The sequence below is a fragment of the Podarcis liolepis genome, assembly GCF_965112155.1.
Source record: "Podarcis liolepis genome assembly, chromosome: 16".
NCBI classification, from domain to species: Eukaryota; Metazoa; Chordata; class Lepidosauria; order Squamata; family Lacertidae; genus Podarcis; species Podarcis liolepis.
In genome coordinates this window covers 32,359,098-32,380,375 of record NC_139567.1, presented here as the reverse complement: position 1 = coordinate 32,380,375, position 21,278 = coordinate 32,359,098, and the positions used below count along the sequence as shown (strand labels likewise).

General features: G+C 47.8%; 2 protein-coding genes across 6 annotated transcripts in view; both read right to left on the bottom strand.

Moving 5' to 3' along the window:
• Window positions 1-6,445, bottom strand: part of CAMKK1 (calcium/calmodulin dependent protein kinase kinase 1) — an 85,459-nt gene extending 79,014 nt beyond the window's left edge. For 3 of the 5 annotated variants that reach the window (XR_014519984.1, XR_014519985.1, XM_083479315.1), the window contains exon 1: window positions 6,186-6,415. The gene's annotated coding sequence lies outside the window, so the exon portion shown is untranslated. Of the gene's footprint in view, window positions 1-6,185 lie in introns of all 5 variants that reach the window. The other 2 variants (XR_014519983.1, XM_083479316.1) reach the window with 1 other exon arrangement.
• Window positions 6,446-19,194: 12,749 nt separating this feature from the next.
• Window positions 19,195-21,278, bottom strand: part of P2RX1 (purinergic receptor P2X 1) — a 29,555-nt gene continuing 27,471 nt past the window's right edge. The window contains exon 13 of the mRNA XM_083479354.1: window positions 19,195-20,661. The gene's annotated coding sequence lies outside the window, so the exon portion shown is untranslated. The remainder of the gene's footprint in view (window positions 20,662-21,278) is intronic.

Below are 21,278 nucleotides of genomic sequence, written 5' to 3'. Positions count from 1 at the left end.
CACCTCCTCAGCATGCGAAAACCCACTGTAACATTCATCCTGCACACAGGCCTTCTGCACCAGGAAGGCTACAGGAGACAGGGCTGGTACCTTCGTCCCTGAGACATCGCAAGGAGCCTAGCCACCTCTCCAGACTTTACAAGGCCAAGAGCTTTGCAGCTTCTACCCCAGTCACAGAAGGGACTCCCAGCGAAGTGGAGAGTTGTCTCAGGCGTCATGGGGGCTGTCATCCCACAGCATCACAAAGACACCATCTTGGCTACTCCCAAATCAGAGAATTGGCGTGGTCCGCAGTCTTCACAAACCAGGCACCCGCCGGGTGTTGCTGGATTCCAACTCTCACCGGTCACTCACAGCCAGAGATGAGCCTTTAGGCAGCCAGCTTCTCAGTTACAGCATCACAACAGTGGGAGAAAAACTCTCCTCTCTCTACTTTATCAACACAGTGCAAAGTGTTTTATTACAAAATGAAGCTCACAACAGCTCTCTCTTTCTCAGCTGAACCTACCGTACCTCACAGGGCTGTTGTGATTAAAAAATGGGAAGAACAGAATCATGCTACCTTGAGACTGCATATAAATATATAAGGAACAGAGGTTTTCCATTATGTGGCCAACCAGTGGTTTGCACCCTCGTTTCAGTCAGCCTGCAAAAAGTTTGCAGAGAAATCAAGGATATCTTAATTTGATCTTCTCTTTCTATTTTAATTTTTTGCCAGTGGAGATAGAGGTCATTTTGACCAGAGCTGGATTACCAAACAGACCAGCAAGGTTCTGGCCCGGTGCCTACAGTTTTCAGAAACACAGAACGGGGGCCATTTCCCCCTTTAAAATGTATCTGTTAAAAATGCTGTTTTCTGCAGCCTGGTCTAGGGCCTGTGATTTCACAATTCAGTGCTGCTTTGAGGGAGATGTCAGTGATAAAGGCACAAGGAAAACGAAAAAGTCCACTAAGTGTTTCTCAAAGATCCTCAGCAGCAGAAAAAGAAGTTTTAGAATGACAGGTCTAGAGAGAATCGCCAGCGAGGCTGCCTGCTAGATGAGTCAGTGGTCTGAGCTTGCCTGTTTCCAAACCCAGAGGCACACCCAGAACAGTGACTCATTCAAGAGCAGCAGGATGAGCTTCTCAGCCAGTTCATCCATGCACCAGAGGCAAACAACACTTTTTTAAAAACTGAAAAAACAGGGCTGTCCGAAGAAAGAAAGGGCGACCCAAATGTTCAATGGGGTAGAAGGAAGATCGACTCTCCTACAAGGAAAGGTGGCAGTGTTTGGGATTTCAAAGGTGACATGATAGAAGTTTATAAAATCATGCTCAGCATGGAGAAAGTAGATAGAGAAAAGTTTTTCTCCCTTCTCTCATAACACCAGAACTTGTGGACATTTCAGTGATAGAAGATTCAGAACAGGTTAAAAAAAAAAGGACTTCTTCACACAGCACAAACTATGGAACTCCCTGCCACAGGAGTTAGTGGCAGCTACAAACCCTGATGGTTTTTAAAAGAGGACTGGACAAATTGATGGAGGGGAAGGCTATTATTGATGGCTATGTGGCATGATGGTTATGCCACAGGCAGAGGCATCAATGCTTCTGAATACCCGTTGCTTGGAACCACAGGAGCGAAGAGTTCTCTTGTGTTCGAATCCTGCTTTCAGGTTTCTCACAGGGCATCTGGTTGGCCAATGAGGATGCTGGACAAGGTGGGCCACTGGCCTGATCCACCAGGCCTTTCTTATCTTCTTAAGGGAAAGTGCTTTCCCTTTCTGCAGGGGTAAACAGAAGCATTTTTGTGGCCACCACAAGTTTGGGTAAGCCGGGTGTTAGGTAAGCCATCAAGCTCTTGCACCAGATGGCAGAAACCACAATGAAATAAGTAGTGTTAAACCCCACAAAAGACAGCGGGGAATATCATGAGGCCTTTCCTGTTTCTTAAGCACTGAACAATTAAAAAAATAATAATACAGTGGTACCTCGGGTTACATACGCTTCAGGTTACGTACGCTTCAGGTTACAGACTCTGCTAACCCAGAAATAGTGCTTCAGGTTAAGAACTTTGCTTCAGGATAAGAACAGAAATCGGGCTCTGGCGGCACGGCAGCAGCAGGAGGCCCCATTAGCTAAAGTGGTATCTCAGGTTAAGAACAGTTTCAGGTTAAGAACGGACCTCCGGAACGAATTAAGTACTTAACCTGAGGTAGCACTGTATATGAAACGGGGATGGGGGAGGAGGTATTTATTTGCGAATTGCCACCAAGCCCCACACTCCTGTTTTTTGTTCTGCTAACCTGGATAAACCAGTTTATGGAGGAAACAGGGAGCAGGTGGAAAACTCAGGAGCCTTGCCAGTTCAGCATTCAAAAACAAAAGCATATACCATCTCAGGAGAGCTGAAAAGCTACAGCAGTTTAAAAAATAAAAACATTATGACACCTACAACATACAATGAGCCCCCGATCCATTCTGGAATACGGGGAAAGCATCGAAAATAAAAGGCCTTCTTTGAAGTTTCACACACAAACACAAGACTCGAGGCAGCTAGGAGTTATCATTACCTCTTTGGTACATACACATCTAAAGGAGACATTGGGATCATCCCCAGAAGGAGGAATGGGGAGGAGGGGAGAATGAAGATAGAGACGATTTCCCCAACCCAAAAACCACCCAAAACAAAACCATCTGCAAGCTGGAGGAGACGCGAGAAGGAGGAGACTGAGCAAAAGGGTGCTCTCCGACACATGGCTGCCCACCCAGGTTTGCAGATCAAAGGACCCCCAAAGTGTGGTGGTCTCAGTAAGGCACCTTTTTAACTTCCAGAAGCCAGAGGAGCAGGTTAGGGGGCTTGTGAAACCTTAGTGCGAGGAGGCCAAACCCTGGTTTTTCTGCCATTCTCTCTGCCCCCACCCAAGATGAATCTACCAATTTTGGATTGGCAGCAAGGAAGAAAGATAGAAATTGAAGCAGGCCCAGCACTGTAGCAGGCAAATGGGAATGCAAGTTGCTCTTTCTCCCCCATCGTCAAACTGAGGCTCCTGTTCAAGGAGCAATTTCCCAGTTGCGGACGGTCCTTTGCGGCTAATGGGCCACTGCTGAATAATCCCTGTCTGCCCCCAGCCAGCCCTCACTCTTGCCTACAACCAACCCGGATGACGCCCTGCCTGTCAGCTTCCTCCTCCTTAGAATCACTGAATAGCAGAGCTATTGGACGGGGCCTCCAAGGGCCATCCAGTCCAACCCCCTGCAATGCAGAAAACAGCAGCTAAATAATCCCTGACAGTCCATCCAACCTATGCTTAAACACCTCCAATGCTGTCCCTTGTAGAACTCAGCAGGGGCAAGGAGGAGGGTAAAACTGGAGTTAGCTAGCTTTGCCTATCGTTGGCTTGGGCGCCCCCTACTGTAGGGCTCCCTGATTTCCGCCCTACCAGCCATCATTGCAATAACACACACACCCCTACTTAGCTGATCAATATGGATCTGAAGACCGGGTGGGGGGGTGGGGGGTTGCCTGTATAGCGACAGCAAAGACTTAGCGGTTCATCCTAAGATGGTATTTTTCCACTGTCTCCAGAAAAGGGGGAAACAGAACAAGCTTTTTTAAAAAAAGGAGAGAGAGACACTCTTGACAGAAAACCTGGAGAGTCAAGACTGACAATTAACCAAGTTGACAGCTCAGCAGGGCTTAACTAGTGCCAGGGCTTTAATTATTGTTTATTGCAATCGTTATCTCACGCCACCTCATTCTGGGCTGTTCCGTTCCGCAAACTGCCCTGTGATTATTATTTTTTTAACGGAGAGAGAGGTACTTAAATGAAAAGTCATCATCACTACAATCACCTATCCACCAAGGGTCACAGATTGAGCCTCACTAGACCCCTGTGAGGTAGGCCAGGTTAGCAGACTGGCCAAATAAGGGTAGCCATGTTAGCTCATTACAGCAAATACACACAGATGAGTCTTGAGGCCCCTTGAGGCACGGGTGGGGAGACTAGAGCGCTCCAGGTTTTTGAGGGACTTCCGCCATCCCTATTTGGCCACATTGCAAGTCCAGCAACATTTGGAGGGCTACAGGTTCCGTAACAAAGATTTCAAAGACTTAAAGAGAGATTTAGCAACGCAATCTTAAGCCTGCCTGTTTGGATGTCCCATTGAGTTCAATAGGATTTACTCCCAAATAAGTGGCTATAGGAAGGCAGCCTTATTATAAGATCATGGAATCAGAGTTGGAAGGGATCCAAGGGTCTTCGAATCCAGCCCCCTGCAATGCAGGAATCACTCTCCTGTCCTGTAGCTTCCAGCAATGTGCCATTGCATTGTGAGATTGCATGGACCACAGAATTCCTTTTCCAGAAACTGACTCTACCGCTTATGCCACAATTCATTTCTCTGACCCTTAAGGTGCCCCAAGGACACTCTCCCTTCCAAACACTTTACTGGAGTCCCATCTCTAGCTCCACCTCGTCTTTTAACAACTGAGGGTGGTATCTGACGAGGAGTTTTGGAAAATAAAAACTCAGCAAGCTGCTCAAGGCAGAGTCAGTTCATTGATTCACCCAGCTCAAGATTGTCTAATATTCCTAGAGATAGCTCAGTTGGAAGAGCATGAGACTCTTAACCTCAGTGTCCTGGGTTCGAATCCCACATTGGGCAAAAGATTCCTGCAGTGCAGGGGGCTGGACTAGATGACCCACCTGGTCCCTTCCAACTCTACAGAGACCCATTTGGGGCAAAAGAATTCCTGCCTTGCAGGGGGTTGGACTAGATGACCCTGGTGGTCCCTTCCAACTCTATGATTCTATGATACTACAAGGCTAAGTCCTATAACCCCTGCCATGCTGGCTACAGCTCAGTACACCTGCCATGCATGCAGAAGTTCCCAGGTTCAATCCCTGGCGTCTCCTGGTGGCGATGAGAACATCCCCTGCCTGAAACCCCAGAAAGCAGCTGATAAATGTGTAGACAATTCTGAGCCAGATGTGCCCCTGTGGGCTCAGGATAAGGCAGCTTGCTATGTTATTATTTAAACCTGACCTGGGCATAGAATCATGAGGACCGGAGCCTCGCTCTGTTTTTAAGGGAAGAGCCATAGCTCAGGGATGGAACCCCTGCTCTGCATGCAGAAATCCCCAATGACACCTCCAGAAAGGGCAGGGAATATCCTCTGCCTGAAACTCTACAGGGCTGCTGCCAGTCAGAGTAAGCCAAGGGAAGCCCACAGGGTGTCCCCTAGATGCTAGTGCCATCTCTAACCATTGGTCATGCTAGCCCGGCCTGATGGAGCTGCAGTGATCTGGAGGGCCACAGGTTTCCAGCCCTGGCTTAGAGAGAAACACAATTCCGGAGCAAAGACTTGAGCTTTGCCCTTGAATCTCTCGCGTTAGGAAATTCATTCAGTAGCGACACCTTTTCTCCTCTTCCTCCGACCCTCCAACACTGGGGGTTCAAGTCTGCCTAGGCGCACTGTCCAGATACATTATTTAGCTCCATCTCCAAATCTTAGCCTTGTGTGTAGCCGAAAGCACCACTTTAGTTGGTGGCGACACTCCACACATGCTCAGAAGGCACTATTCTCTTCTTTCACATTTCCAAAACCCTGTGCTGCAAAACCTCATTTGTGTTTTTTACGGGGGGGGGGCGGTTGCATCTCCTCACCTCCAAAGACATAAGCCACACGTTACACAGAATGGACCTTTCAAAAGGTTGAAGAGAAGAGTCAAAAGCCGTCGGTCCGCAGTAGGACCCGCAGAGAGGTCGAGAGAAAGAAGACCCCCATTCATCTCCCCCTTTTGCTTGGGAAGCACGCGCCCCTCCGCCCGTCTCCTCATCTTGTCTGGTCAAAACTCGCATTCCGCTCGCTGATGGGGGAGGTTGGGGGCGGCCCTCCACACATGTTCAGAGGCACCCTTCCTCCGCTCGAAGCCCTGCGCTGCCAAACCCATCTGGTTCGGGGGTGTCAACCAGCTGTCACCCCTCACCGCCCCACAGACGTGACGCGACCCACACATGAGACACAATGGCCCCTTTGGAAGGGGGGCGTGCGGAGGAAAAGGACCCTTTGCACCGCCCAAAGCCACTGGCTCACAGAGAGGTGCCGATTCATTATTTCCCCCACCGATATCAAACCCCTCCAGCTGTTGCACGGGTCTGGATCACGGATCTGGAGAAACAGAAAATGCAAAGGCGCTAACCTCTCTAGCTGGATCTCTCTCGATCTCCCTCTCTCTCTCCTTGAGATGCAGACGCTCACCTGCTCCGGCTCCTTCCCAAGAAGGCGGCTCCCTTCCCGCCGATTCCCCTCCGGCTTCTGCTCGCTCGCAATTCCAGCGCGGAGCCCCGAAACAAAGTAATCCGGGCAGCCTCCAATCCGCAGCCCCGTAGCAAGCCCGGCGCCGCGCTGCGCGGACGCTGCTCCTTCCTCCTCCGCCTGCTCGCGGGTTGGCTTTGTGACAGGCGGCGCGATTGGCAGGCGGCCCGCTCGGCTCCTCATTGGCCCGTATAATTGGCTGGCCCGCCGCGCGCCTCGCCATTGGCCGGCGGAGCGAGCTTAATTCTCGATCGGCTGCCCGGCGTTCTGCAGGAGGGAAGGTTGCTGCTGCTGCTGCCTGCCCGGGCTTGCAAGCTAGGTGAGGTTGGATTATTCCCCCCCCCCAATTTTTTTTATTGGTTTTCACAAAATTATAAACAAACACATAAAACAAACAAACATAAATCATAACCTTATTAAAAATTACACTTATTAACATTGTTAAGTGACTTCCTCGCTTCCCCTTGGTTGAATTTCAATGCATATCCTTTTTACGGTTTCCAAATCACAGTTTAACTCGAACATTAACATCCTTAGATCTTTTCATTTTGAAATTAAACATATTAATTCATCACTTAACTTATAAAAAATCCTAAACTGATTATCTGCAAGCTGTTTCCAATTAATAACTTGACATAACTAAATAATCATTAAATTTAGTCCATTTTTCCTGATACTCCTCCTCCTCCTTCTGGTCGCTGACTCTTCCGGTTAGGTTGGCTAGCTCCGAAAAATCCATCATCTGGGTTTGGATATTTATTATTATTATTATTATTATTTGGCTTTTGTTTTGCTGCTCTGCAATGAAGGCTGAGCATTTCATCCCAGTGGTGCGCTGGTCAATTCTGCAGTGCATGCGCCGGTTATTAATTCCACTCGTTTTTAAGCAAAATGGTTGGAGGGCCATCTGTCATGAACGCTTTAGATGAGATTCCTGCCTTGCAGGGGGCTGGACTAGATGACCCCTGGGGTCCCTTCCAACTCTATAATTTCATGATTCTGTCTGTTGCGTTTATATCCCGTCTTATCCTTCAAGGAGCTCAAGGCAGCGTGCAAACTTCTCCCCACCTCCATTAGGATATCCTCACAACCACCCTGCGAAGAAGGTCAGAATCTGCCAATTCCACTTTCTCTCCATTTCTCATTTCCCCAGCCTTGAGTTTCCAAGGGACAGTTGCCTGCCTGGGCTTGGAAGCTGTGTATTTGCTCCTGCGCAGTGAATCTGCAGGAATTGGCTGTGCATATCTTCATGAGACGTGTAGTGCACAGGGAAAACTCCGAAATGTATCCATGATTTATTATTATTATTATTATTATTATTATGTTTATTATTATTATTATTATTATCTTTATTTATATCCCACCATTTTCCAAAACAGGGATTCAAGGCAGCTTGGACAGCACGGATAAAATACAAAAAGCTAAAAACATATAAACAATAAACTCTGAAAAGTAATTAAACTCGATAACAGAATTAAAACAAGGAAGCATAATTAAACAAAATAAAAAACAAATATATTTCTTTTTTTTAAAAAACAACCTTCAATTATGTCAAAATATGTCAAATTTTTTTTTGGCATTTATATTGCACCTTTTTCTCCAAGGAGCTCAATGTTAGGTGCAAACTTCTTCCACCCAATGGCCTCTCCAGTATATCCGCACAATAACCTTGTGAGGAAGGTTAGGCAGAACTTTGATGGTTTCTCTTTCGATTTCTCATTTTTCCAACCTTTTCTCCACATTTCTACCTAAATTTGCAACCACAACAAAATAAAACTTCCCCCTCTTCCCCTCTGACGGGTCTCTGTGAAGAGGGCTGGATTGTTAAACCGCTCTAACAATTGTAGCTCTGGAAAGGAAATTGGAGTCTCTGAACAACTCTTGGCACCCTCAACAAGCTCCCAGGATCCTTTGGGGGAAGCCTTGCCTGTTCAAAGCGGTATCATAGCACTCTAAATGTATGGTGTGAATGTGGCCTTAGCAGAGGCTAGGCAGCTGTCCATCAGGGAAGGGGCTGTTGTCAGTGGCGTAGCGTGGGGGGTGCAGGGGGGCCGGCCGCACCGGGTGCAACATCTGGGGGTTAGGTTTAGGGGGTGCCAATCCATGGGTTAGGGGGCGCAAATTACTTGCCTTGCCCCGGGTGCTGACAACCCACGCTACGCCACTGGCTGTTGTATCCTCGCATTGCAGATTCTGCATTGACTTGAAGACCTCTACAGACCCCTTTGTAGTCTAAAAAGGTCTTATGATTCTAGATTCTGTGCTGCTTCATTCATTTACAGACTAGAGACAGGCCAATTCTATTTTATTTTATTGAAAGTGAAAACGGGGGTGGGTCTGCAATAATATTACTAGTCTCTTTTTTTGCCACGGGCAGCTCCAAACATCCCCACCCACTCTAAAAGGCCCCAGAGATTGTAAAAAGCCAAAGACCTGGTTAAAATGGAAAGTTATCGCCTGGCGCCTGACTCATTTGAACAACTTAGGATTTGGGGTGGGCTGCGCTCGTATCCCCCCCCCCCGCCCCTGCTTCCCGTGTAACTCGTGCTACCTGTAAAAATTAAAACAAGCAATTAACAGCACAAAAGGGCCTCTGCCAAACGAAACTGGAGTTTGCCAGGGAAAGTAATTAGGACTATCATGGCATAATTAAGACACAGCGAGCAACACTAGGGAGGGAACCTTGAAAACTCTCCCCATTCACTGTGTCTGGTTGCAGATTGTCTTTCTCGTGGTTTCCTCTCAGAGAGAGAGGAATTTTGCCCCGGGAGCCACAAATGTGATATCCCAGGCAGAGATTCTATGCACTCTTCGCAGGGAATATGCCAAGCAGGACTGCACAAAGCCCCCCAAATCCAAAGCCTCTTGGGGATTTGTTTGTTTATTGCATTCGTCTCCCAGCTGAAATATACTCGGAGTCGAGAGTGGATTTCATGCTGTTTATTCAGCTCATAGTGGTGAGGAGGAATGGAAGTTTCTCCAGAATGTATGCTTTATAGACATTATTTACACAATGGGCCCCACGTGATTGGCTAATTCTGGGATTCACCTGTAGGCCAATCAGGTTGCAGATTCACTTCCACCTGGAGCTGGATTGGGTGGCTCCTGTAGACCAATCAGACTGCTGCATTCTGGACCCTATTGTTCTAGGACCAATCAGACAGCTGCATTCTGAATCCTATTGTTCTAGGACCAATCAGACTGCTGCATTTTGGATCCTATTCAACTCAGTACATAACACCAGCTTTTTTTTTCTAAGGAGCTCAGGGTTGGGCACACGGTTCTCCCCCTAGGTTAGGCTGAGAGGCAGTGACTGGCCCCCAAGTGGAGATGCGAACCCTGGTCTCCCGGGTCCTACTCCAACACTCTAACCCCTACACCACACTGCCTCTCTCTTTCACGCCAGCAGGTACAGCCTCTAGTACATAGCGAGGGGTAACTATTACTGTAGAAGATAGAATCCGGGTTCAACATGACCTTAACAGATTGGAGAAGCCAACAAAATGAAGCCCAATAGGAACAAATGTAAGGTTCTGTACTTAGGTAGGAATAACCAGCTGCACAAATATGGGATGTGGAACACTTGTACATGTGAAAAGGATCTAGAGGTCTTAGTAGACCATATCCTTAACATGAGTCAACAGTGTGATGCAGCAGCAAAAAAGGCTAATGCAGTTCTAGGCTCCATCAACTGAAGTACAGTGGTACTTCAGGTTAAGTACTTAATTCATTCCAGAGGTCTGTACTTAACCTGAAACTGTTCTTAACCTGAAGCACCACTTTAGCTAATGGGGCCTCCTGCTGCCTCCGCGCCGCCGGAGCACGATATCTGCTCTCATCCTGAGGTAAAGTTCTTAATCCAAGGTACTATTTCTGGGTTAGCGGAGTCTGTAACCTGAAGCATCTGTAACCTGAAGCGTATGTAACTCGAGGTACCACTGTATAGGGTCCCAATCAAGTGAAGTAATAGTACCACTCTATTCTGACTTGGTCAGACCCCACCTGGAGTCCTGGGTCCAGTTCTGGGCACCACAGTTTAAGAAGGATATTAACAAGCTGGGATGTGTACAGAGGAAGGTGGCAGAGAAGGGTCTAGAAACCATGCCTTATGAGGAACAGTTGAGGGAGCTGGGCATGTTTAGCCTGGGTAAGAAGAGACTGAGAGGAGATATGATAGCCATCTTCAAATATCTAAGGGGCTGTCAAGATGGAAGATGGAGCAAGCTTGTTTTCTCCTGCTCCAGAGCATAGAATCTGAAACAGTGGTTTCCAGTTACAAGAAAAGAGATTCCGACTAAACATAAGGAAGAACTTTCTGACAGTAAGTCTGTCCAAAAGTGGAGCAGACTCCCTCAGAAGGTGGTGGACTATCTTTCATTGAAGGTTTTAAGCAGAGGATGAATACCTATCTGTGATGGATGCTTGAGATTCCTTCATTGAATGGGGTTGGACTAGATGACCTTTGGAGTCCCTTCCAACTCTACAATTTGATGATTCTGCAATACATAACTGAAGCCACACAGAATATATATGCAAGTGTGCAGGAGACATTTTCAAAAAGCAGCAAAGGTGAGGAAGAGAAGAGAAGAGAAGAGAAGAGAAGAGAAGGGAGGAACTATTTTGGGATGGAAGCACCTTCGGCCTGGGCGGCAGGTTGCTCACCTGTGATACAGGCAATTATTTAGTATTTTTAGGGTTGCTCTTCCTTTGCAGCTGCCTGCCAAATGTGCCCGAGGCATAAACAGAGCTCAATCCAGCTGCCGCCGTCTTTTCTCAGACTGTTCATTCATATTTTCCGCACCCCTCCCTCTGCAGCCTTGTGACTCATTTGCAGGCTGCCTTTCACTTCTAGCTGACGAAATATCTGGAAAGTGACGAGGTTCCATCTGGAGAAGATGAATCAGGGAAAGCCTCTGGAAGAGCTTGAAAATGCAAACACAAAGCAGGAAAAGAGAGGGGGGGGACTCGGGAAGAGCTTGAGAACAGTGGCAGCAGGGCCACTTGTACACACATAGTGAACGCCCAATGGCAGGGCCCGGCCAAGACCAAGACTCTTTGCTGCCTGAACCAGAAAAGCAGATGCTCCAGCATTTCACAGATGAAAGCAGGGTCACAATAGTAACGTCTCCAATTCTTCTACCAAGGAACACTGCTGCCAGGGCCGTCTTTAGCAGATGCAGCGCCGGGGTGCAAATATCCGCCCAATGCCCCAAAATTACCACATAGTGTTTGGGTGGCATGACCAGCCACTGGGGGGGGGGGTGCACAACTTTTCCCCCATGCCACTGCGGGAGAGCGATCTCTGCAGAGGCTTGGGTGTGATGTTGTGCTCCTCCCAAGCCTCTGTGGGAGGAGAGCAATCCTTGCAGAGGCATGCCTGCCAACCTTATGGTTGGTGGGGCGCAGCTGACGGGGGTGCAGGGAAAGGGGAGGCCGTCGGCAAAGCTGCGCATTTCCCCCACTTGCTGGGGCGCCCCTGGGAGGCTGGTGCCCTGGCACAATGCACCACTAAGCCCTATGGGAAAGATGGCTCTGAGCTTGAGAGAAACCAGAGCACATGGAAACGTCGTTTACCTTCCCGCCGCAGCGGTACCTATTGATCTACTTGCACTGGCATGCTTTCGAACTCCTAGGCTGGCAGGAGCAGGGACTGAGCAACAGGAGCTCACCCTGCCACGGGGATTTGAACCGCCGAACTTCCCATCGGCAACCCCAAGAGGCTCAGTGGTTTAGACTACAGCTCCACTTGTGTCCCAAATAATCAAGCACACAATCACTGATAGGTCCACTCGCCATTGTGAGGCTCAAAGCAATGAAGATGATGGCTCCCCAGCTGTTGCCATTGGCTGTGGGTTTCTTGTGATGTCACAAAAGCTCTTGGCAACTGAGTGGAGATAAAGGCAGGCCAAGGGGAAAGGCCTTTTCTATTACCAGCAGGACACACCTGGCAATGGATGTGACATTTAGCACTGCCCAGGTTTCTTCTACTTGGAGGAGGCAAACTGGTGAGTGGAATGAGGCAATCCTCTGGCAGTGGGATGCTAGGGAGCAATAATAAGACAGGTTTGCTTGCTTGAAGGCTGCTGGTATCTGTGATTAGAAGCTGGAGGACATCTCATGATGGACCTCACAGTAGCTTCTGGCACAATGGGACATCGTGACCAGGGCCGTCTTCAGCAAATTCAGCGCCAGGGTGCAAATATCTGCCCAGCACCTTCAAATTACCACGAATAAGGTTGGGGTGGCCATAGCTGCGCAATGCCAGCCATTGGGGGGCCCCCCACAACTCTTCCCCATGTCGCTGTGGGAGAGTGATCCCAGCAGAGGCTTGGGAGGGAAGCTGCAAACCCGCCAGCCTTATGGCAGCTGACAGGGGTTCAGGGAAAGGGGAGGCTGCTGGCAAAGCCGCGCAGCTCCCCCACTTGCCGGGTATGGGAAAGACGGTTCTGACTGCTGCCCTGTTGTATTTACATCCCTCCTTTTTCTCCAAGGAACTGAAGGTATATGGTCCTCTCCCGCCTCTTGTGATTCCCACAGGTAAAAAAGGTAAAGGACCCTTGGATGGTTAAGTCCAGTCCAAGGCAAATATGGGATTTGGCGCTCATCTCGCTTTTCAGGCCAAGGGAGTTGGTATTTGTCCACAGACAGCTTTCCAGGTCATGTGGCCAGCATGACTAAACCACTTCTGGTGCAATGGGACACCATGACAGAAACCAGAACACACAGAAATGCCGTTTACCTCCCCGCCGCAGTGGTACCTATTTATCTACTTGCACTGTCGTGCTTTCGAACTGCTAGGTTGGCAGGAGCTGAGACAGAGCAATGGGAGCTCACCCAGTCACAGGAATTCGAACCGCCAACCTTCTGATCAGCAAGCCCAAGAGGTTCAGTGGTTTAGACCACAGTGGCACAACAACCCTGTGAAGGTTAGGGCTGAGAGGCAGTGACTGGCCCCCGTGGTCACCCAGTGAGCTTCATTACCAAGTGGGGGTTCGAACCTGTTCTCCCAGATCCAAGTCTGACACTTTGACCATTACCCCACACTGGCTTTGTATGTGTGTCTGTCTGTCTGCAGTGTGTCTGGTGACCATCGGGACTGGTAGGGAGCCCACCAGTAGGTGGCGCCAGAGCCAATGACAGGAAGAGCTAACTCATTCTAGTTTTGTACCCATCCTCCCTGCTGAATTCCACAAGGGCAAGGAAGAATCATACAGTCCAGGGGTCAGCAACATTTAAAAAATAAATAAATAGAAATTTCAACACAATAATTTTAACAAAAATACATCATCCACATATTTCCGCCCCTCCATTTCCCCCCTCCCCTCCCCTCCCCCTCCCCCTAAACAAAAAACCCAACCTCCCACCCCCCCACCCCAGACTTCCCTCAGCTCCTTTCTCTGGTTTCTCAACACATCTTTCTGTCTGCATATTGTAAAATTGTAAAGATCCTCAAATTATCTATCTATATATTACAATAAAGAGTTTGTGAATGTTTATTCAAAACCTGCGAAAGAGTCCAGTTCATTTTGTTGCTTCTTCAAATATTTCGTAAAAGGTTCCCATTCATCTTCAAAATCACAGTTATCCTTGTCACGTAGTTTGTGTGTCAGTTTTGCCAATTCCGCATAGTCTATCAGTTTTTCTTGTCGGGATTTCCTCATTCTTCCATCCTTGTGCTATTAAGACTCTTGCCACCGTTGTCGTGTACATAAAAATATTTTTTTATTTCTTTGGCAGTAGGGGTCAGCAACCTTTTTCAGCCGTGGGCCAGTCCATTGTCCCTCAGACCATGTGGTGGACCAGACTATATATATATAGTAACAAGAAGCCGAAAGCACCAGCCTGAAGATGACGAGTGAGACCTCGTCGAAACGTCGCCTAGACACCCCAACTCTTACACGGGAAGACACCCGAAGACACCAAAACCTGCATATATATATATATATATATATATGGGGGGGGTGAACGAATTCCTGTGCCCCACAAATAACCCAGAGACAGTGGCGTAGCGTGGGTTGTCAGCACCCGGGGCAAGGCAAGTAATTTGCACCCCCTAACCCATGGATTTGCGCCCCCTAACCCGTGGATTTGCGCCCCCTAACCCTAACCCCCAGATGTTGCGCCCGGTGCGGCTGGCCCCCCCTGCACCCCCCACGCTACGCCACTGCCCAGAGATGCATTTTAAATAAAAGCACACACTCTACTCATGTAAAAACATGCTGATTCCCAGACCGTCTGTGGGCCGGATTGAGAAGACATAGTCCAACCCCCCCCTGATAATTTGCTGTTCACATCATCACAACACCACATACACCACGTCGAAACAGGTAGCCTCAAGATCCCAGCCAAATCTTTTTGTTGTTTCTGCCTCCGTGGAAACGAGATCACCGCTGTGCATTTTCCAATGCTCTTCAACGCCATGCCTGCAGGTCCAGCTTGAGAAAAGTTCAAATTCTGACCTGAAAGTGGTGTCAGCAGTGGTGGTGGTCTTCCTCACTTACCACCAAGTTTTACATGGGAGAATCTGCCTGTGACTTTTCCAGGGGAGCTATTGCAAGTGCTCTCACCCCCTCTGCCGGCCAATTTCTAATACTGCAACAACAATTCCAAAGACAGGTCCTGTTGCATTTGATCAAAGTTTTCCTTTTTTAGAGCAAAGATGCTTTGGAGTAGTTCCTCTCTGCACCAAAAAAACTTTTTTAAAAGTAAAAGAATGAATGAAGGCAAAATCTCTCTCTCTCTCTCTCTAAATATTCTCTTCCTAGCAATATTTAGGAAGTATACGGTCTCTTAACTTTGAGGTTCTGTTTTAGCTAGCATGCCTAATAATCCTTGATGGAAACCTTTTCCAAACATTTGTCTCATCCCCTTATAAAGCCATCAGGTCCCCTTAAAGCTGGGGAATCTTTTTCTGATTCAGGGCCACATTCCCATCCTTGCAACCTAAGGAACCCCTTGCCGGGGGGGGGGGGGCAGAAGCAAAATTGGGCAAAGCAATAGATGCACATTTTACCTTTGTACAATGGGCTAGTTTCTACACATGTACCCTCTAGCCTTGAGAGGGAGGCAACCCCTTTTCTACTCCATTTCTGGGGATAATTTTATAAACTTCTATATCATGTGGGATTACTGTCATCTCACTTCTTCGCCCCCCCCCCCCCGATGGTGGGGCAAGGACTTCTCGATATAAAAGGTCGTTGCTCAAACAAAACTGTTCTGGGCACTCAGGAGTTAACGGCCTCTCCGATTTGGCTGCCTCAAAGTACATTTGTAACTCAGTATCTTCTTTTTGTTTTTTGGCAAAACTTGGAGTTTGACTTTTAGTCAAAGGAAACAAAAAGGTGTCTTTTCTTTCCTCACACTGATTATCCCCTTGCTGTTGTTCAGCATTGTCTGCCTCTGCTACTGTATCCACCCCTTCAGGATTAGGTGACTGTAGGCTCCCTTTTGCTCTGGTAACTATGAAAGTACTCTGCACATGTTCTAAAATGTCCCAACGAATGAGCACAGGGGTGGGAATTTATTCCGAAAGGGCTACCTGCCACTTCCCTGCCCAGTTTTTGAACCTGACACCTATTTCCACCACCTTTAGGATCTCTGCTTGTTTCGAAATGCCTTTTAATTTTATTAATTTTCCTGGAATTATGGCTTCAGCCCTGATTATCTCCGGGTGGACTATAGTGACTTGTGATCCCGTGTCCTTTAACCCGAGATATCTTTTCCCGTCTATCCAGATATGCTCTCCAGCGTTCCTTTAACAAGAGAGGCGTCAGGGGCGTAGCGTGTAGGCGGTTGCTGGGGCGATTGCCCCGGGTGAATTTTTCGGTGGGGGCAGCAGGGCTGCTCGTGCTGCCCTCCCTGAGCCAGCCCTGTGCCACTTTGCGAGGCTGGGATTGCAAAGCGGACTAGGGAGGGCAGTGTGAGAATGACGCCATGCACCCTTTGATCCCAGCCTTGTCCTCGCGCGGCTGGGATTGAAGGGCGCGTGGCTGTTGCGTCCTTCTCCTGAAGCCCTTCCTAGGAAGCTCCCACCTTCAGATGCCTGTCTGTCCTTCTGTGATATAGTGTAGTGCTCCTTCTGTGGTGTAGTGCCAGTGTGGTGTAGTGGTTAAGAGCGATAGACTCATAATCTGGTGAACCGGGTTCGCGTCTTCGCTCCTCCACATGCAGCTGCTGGGTGACCTTGGGCCAGTCAAACTTCTTTGAAGTCTCTCAGCCCCACTCACCTCACAGAGTGTTTGTTGTGGGGGAGGAAGGGAAAGGAGAATGTTAGCCACTTTGAGACTCCTTAAAGGTAAAGGTAAAGGGACCCCTGACCATTAGGTCCAGTCGTGACCGACTCTGGGGTTGTGGCGCTCATCTCGCTTTATTGGCCGAGGGAGCCGGTGTACAGCTTCTGGGTCATGTGGCCAGCATGACTAAGCCGCTTCTGGCGAACCAGAGGAGCGCACGGAAACACCGTTTACCTTCCCGCCTATTTATCTACTTATACTTTGACGTGCTTTCAAACTGCTAGGTGGCAGGAGCAGGGACCGAGCAACGGGAGCTCACCCTGTCATGGGGATTCGAATCGCCAATCTTCTGATCAGCAAGTCCTAGGCTCTGTGGTTTAACCCACAGCGCCAGTCAGCCCTCCCTTGAGACTCCTTAGGGTAGTTATAAAGCGGGATATCAAATCCAAACTACTGCTACTCTTCTTCTTCTTCTTCTTCTTCTTCTTCTTCTTCTTCTTCTTCTCCTCCTCCTCCTCCTCCTCCTCCTCCTCCAACAACAACTCATGGAGAGTGATGGAGGCAGCGGAACGGGGTGCTCTCATAGCTTCCATGAACAGAGGGTACTGCCTTACTGTGTTCCACCCAGCTCAGTATTTCCTACACAGCCCGGCTGTCGTTCTCCAGGAGTTGAGTTTGGGTTCTCTCCCAGCCATCCCTGCAGATGCCAAGGTCCGAACTGCTTCTGCCCCTGAAGAGGACTGTAGTTCTGCTCTGTTTTTTGCTGATCAGGCCACATCCAGAGTTGTGTCCAGCTCTGGGAACCAGATTTTAAGGAGGACATCAACAAATGTTCTTGAGGAGGGAAAACAGGTGTGGCGTGGCCCAGATGTTCACCCGCCTCTATTTTGTTATTTCAGAGAGATCTGAAGTCTCCAAACAGAGGCAGAGGAAAGCTGTTTTGTAATCAGTGTTTGGTGAAGCAATTTTTTTTACTACAGTAACTGTGTTCTATTTTCAAGGATACTATCCCCTTGGTAGCATTATCTCGGAGTCTATGCGGGAGAAAACATCATCTTAATAACCTTGCCTTGCATTGCATTCCTGAAGGAGATAATAAGCAGAGCCAGGAGCCTAGAGGGCAGCGGGGGGGGGGGGAGCCACAGAAGCTGCAGATTATAATAAAATGTCTTTTCATTTTGAATGGGCAGTAACTGCCTGCCTGCTTTAATACTGCAATTGGGACTAAGTGAAAGGAATGAATGAATGAATTATATTTGTATGGGCTTTTAGCTATCCTGGCTTTGTTACTTCTGGCCTTTCTGATCTATCCTGTTTCATTAACAGGCAAAAGAAATACATTGTTGTGGTAAAAGGGGCTACAAATAAGGGGAACCATATCCACTCTTATTTGTCAAAGCAACACTCTGATGTAGAGCCAGTTATTTGATGCTAGCGGCCTTCTTGTCCCTGAGAAATTAAAGGCTAGCTACACTGCAGGCCTCCCATGTTCTGAGGCAAAAATCTATCACTCAGGTAGGAGATTGTAATCTCTGGCACAGGATAGTGAGAGGTCTGGAAACCAAGGCCCCATACCTTCTAACATTTCTCCGATGAAAACAGACACACCCCCTCCAACATCTCTCCAGTGAAAATAGGGACGTCCTATTCCACACCCTCCAACATTTCTCCAGTGAAAATAGAGATGTCCTAAGGCAAAGCGGGACATTCCAGGATCAAATCAGAAACCAGGACAGCTTCAATAATTATGAGACTGTCACTGGAAAACAGGGACACTTAGAGGGTCTGAGGCCCATGAGCAACTGCTGAAAAAAAAAAAGTTTAAAGAAATATCCTAACACCGTTATCCAAATCTATGGTGCAGCTCCCATCACCACATAACACTGAGACTACATAGCACCGGTCTTGAAAGACCTACGCTGGCTCCCAGTACATTTCCGAGCACAATTCAAAGTGTTGGTGCTGACCTTTAAAGCCCTAAACGGCCTCGGCCCAGTATACCTGAAGGAGCATCTCCACCTCCATCGTTCTGCCTGGACACTGAGGTCCAGCGCCGAGGGCCTTCTGGCAATTCCCTCGCTGTGAGAAGCCAAGTTACAGGGAACCAGGCAGAGGGCCTTCTCGGTAGTGGCATCTACCCTGTGGAATGTCCTCCCACCAGATGTCAAAGAGATAAACAACTACTGTACCAGACTTTTAGAAGACATCTGAAGGCAGCCCTGTTTAGGGAAGCTTTTAATGTTTAAAAGACTACAGTATTTTAATATTCTGTTGAAAGCCGCCCAGAGTGGCTGGGGAAACCCAGCCAGATGGGCAGCGTATAAACAAATTATTATTATTATTATTATTATTATTATTATTATTATTATTATTATCTCCTCTCAAAAAGGATAGCTGGAGAAGGTTCAGAAAGGAGCAACCAGAATGAAGTTGAAGTCTGAAGAATACCATTGCAAGCAATTTGATGATCATTGGACTAAGGAATGTTTCAACCTTTAAAATCCATTTTGAAATGCGTTTGTTTTAAAGGTACACCTGCTTGCCGCCCTGGGCTCCTCGGGTAGGAAGAGCAAGATGTAAATTCAATAAATAATCAGGAATCATCATTACTGCCAGCTGCACAGCAATATGCACACAAGGGTAATCACGGAGCAAAGAAAATTGAGGTAGTACCAAAACTAAAGGTCTTTATTTCTCTTTTTTTAAAAATAAAAAATATATTATTTCAAAACAGGCCTCTGCAACCCACCTTCCCTGGGATTCATGCAGCAGGAACAGCTGTTGACTGAAAAGCGTGGCAGTGGTGTGTGTGTGTGTGTGTGTGTGTGTGTAAACCACTGAGCTGTGCCATTACGTAAGGGGCCCATTCAGAGTCGCTGGCAGCCTTGGGAGTGTTTGATGCCATTGGCAAAGATGAGGTGCTCACATAGAACCACCATCTGTAAGGACTTTGGGCATTGCCAAAGAACCACACATTTCTCTGCTGCAGAGGGCCAGCCCAGATGCAAGTCCTTCTTATCAGCTTTGTAGGAATGGAGGAGAAATTTGGTTCGGTTCACACGTAAACGTGAATCTATGCAATTCACACTTTGTGAACCGAGAGACACAGCCGTCCTTCAAAATTCGCACTTCTCTGAATTTTGCAAATCTGTTCTTTCGGTCAAGCAGTGTGTGCAAAGAATTGTACACAGGTAAAGTTTTCATAGAAATGCATATGCTGGTGAAAATAGCAAACCAAAATATGCTTTGCATGCAAAAATGCGTGATGCAGGAGAAATTTTGTAGAAAAACTAAAAAAAGACATGAATATTATTAAGGATTGAATAGTTACCCAGTAGCTGGCAAGACTGGACGTGTGTGTGTTACGATTAAGTTTAGCTGACTAGTTATATTTTGCTATACATCAAAGAAAACCAATAAAATATGTTTTAGAAAAGCAAAAAAGTGTACATGAGAATTTGCACTAAAATGCTGGTGCATTTTCACAAGGACTTCTTAAAAGATATATAATTGCAAACTGATGTAGAAATGTGGACAACTGAACCTAAGATGGGGGAAAATGAGAATGAGAGAATTGCATCACAAGATTGTGAATTTCAAAGGACGGCTGTGTTTTAAGTCTGTATCTTGTTTCGTTGTTACTAGGAAAGTTCATCTTTAAATGCAAGTGGAATCGACCCCACATCCCTAGGCTAGTTTGACATTACTGGTTCCCTAACTTCCAAAAGAAACTACGCGCAATTTGGCTGCATCTATAGTGTAACTCCAAGAAGGACCATTGCTGCTTTCCCCTCTCACTTCGACATATGTCCTCAGCTTCTGCACCATCCCTAGTCGAGAGTCCCAGAGGCTGTCTCAAATCCTCCCCAGACAGCTTGCATCTTGTCTTTTTTTATAGCGTTCCAGTGTCCACCTCAAGTGACTCTTAAAAACACATCCTCTCAGTGTTCTCTGCACTGAGAATATTGGGGGAGTCTATAAAACAGCCTCTCCGAGCCATAGAATGGAGGCGAGTCCCGTGTTTCCGGGGTTCAGCAGGAAGGGGTAGGTGGATAAATCTCTCAGGTCGACAGCCACATATTCAAGGAGAAGGAAGAGGAGGCAGGGCATGTGCTTGGTGAGTGGATCCTGGAAGAAGTTAAGAAGTAAATATATGAGGAAGAAAGGGGGGCAGCGGCGGAGCAAGCCGATCAGGCACCTGGGGCGGCACGTGGTCAGGGCCAGCTTCCTGCGGGGCGGGGTGAGCCAGGGCAGGACACTCCGCAGGACCTCTGAGGAGTCTACCTGACTCCTCCCACTCAGCCGCCCTACAACTGAGGGAGAGGTGGCAGGCAGACCGTTCGGGGCAGCACAGAGCCTGCGGGCGCCCAAGCTACCGCGTCACTCCCAGGAGAGACGCGTGGCTAAGGCGCGCTGCAGGCCCTGCGGTGAGTGCCGCCCGACATTTTGTCACCCCCCCCCCAGTGGTGTTTTTTTAAAAAAATTATTTAATATTTTTTTTCAATACAAACAACAATCTCAAAAGACACATACAACAAAAACCATAATAACACTAATACAGCGGTACCTCGGGTTAGGTACTTAATTCGTTCAGGAGGTCCGTTCTTAACCTGAAACTATTCTTAACCTGAAGCACCACTTTAGCTAATGGGGCCTCCTACTGCTGCCGCACCACCGGAGCATGATTTCTGTTCTCATCCTGAAGCAAAGTTCTTAACCTGAAACACTATTTTTGGGTTAGCAGA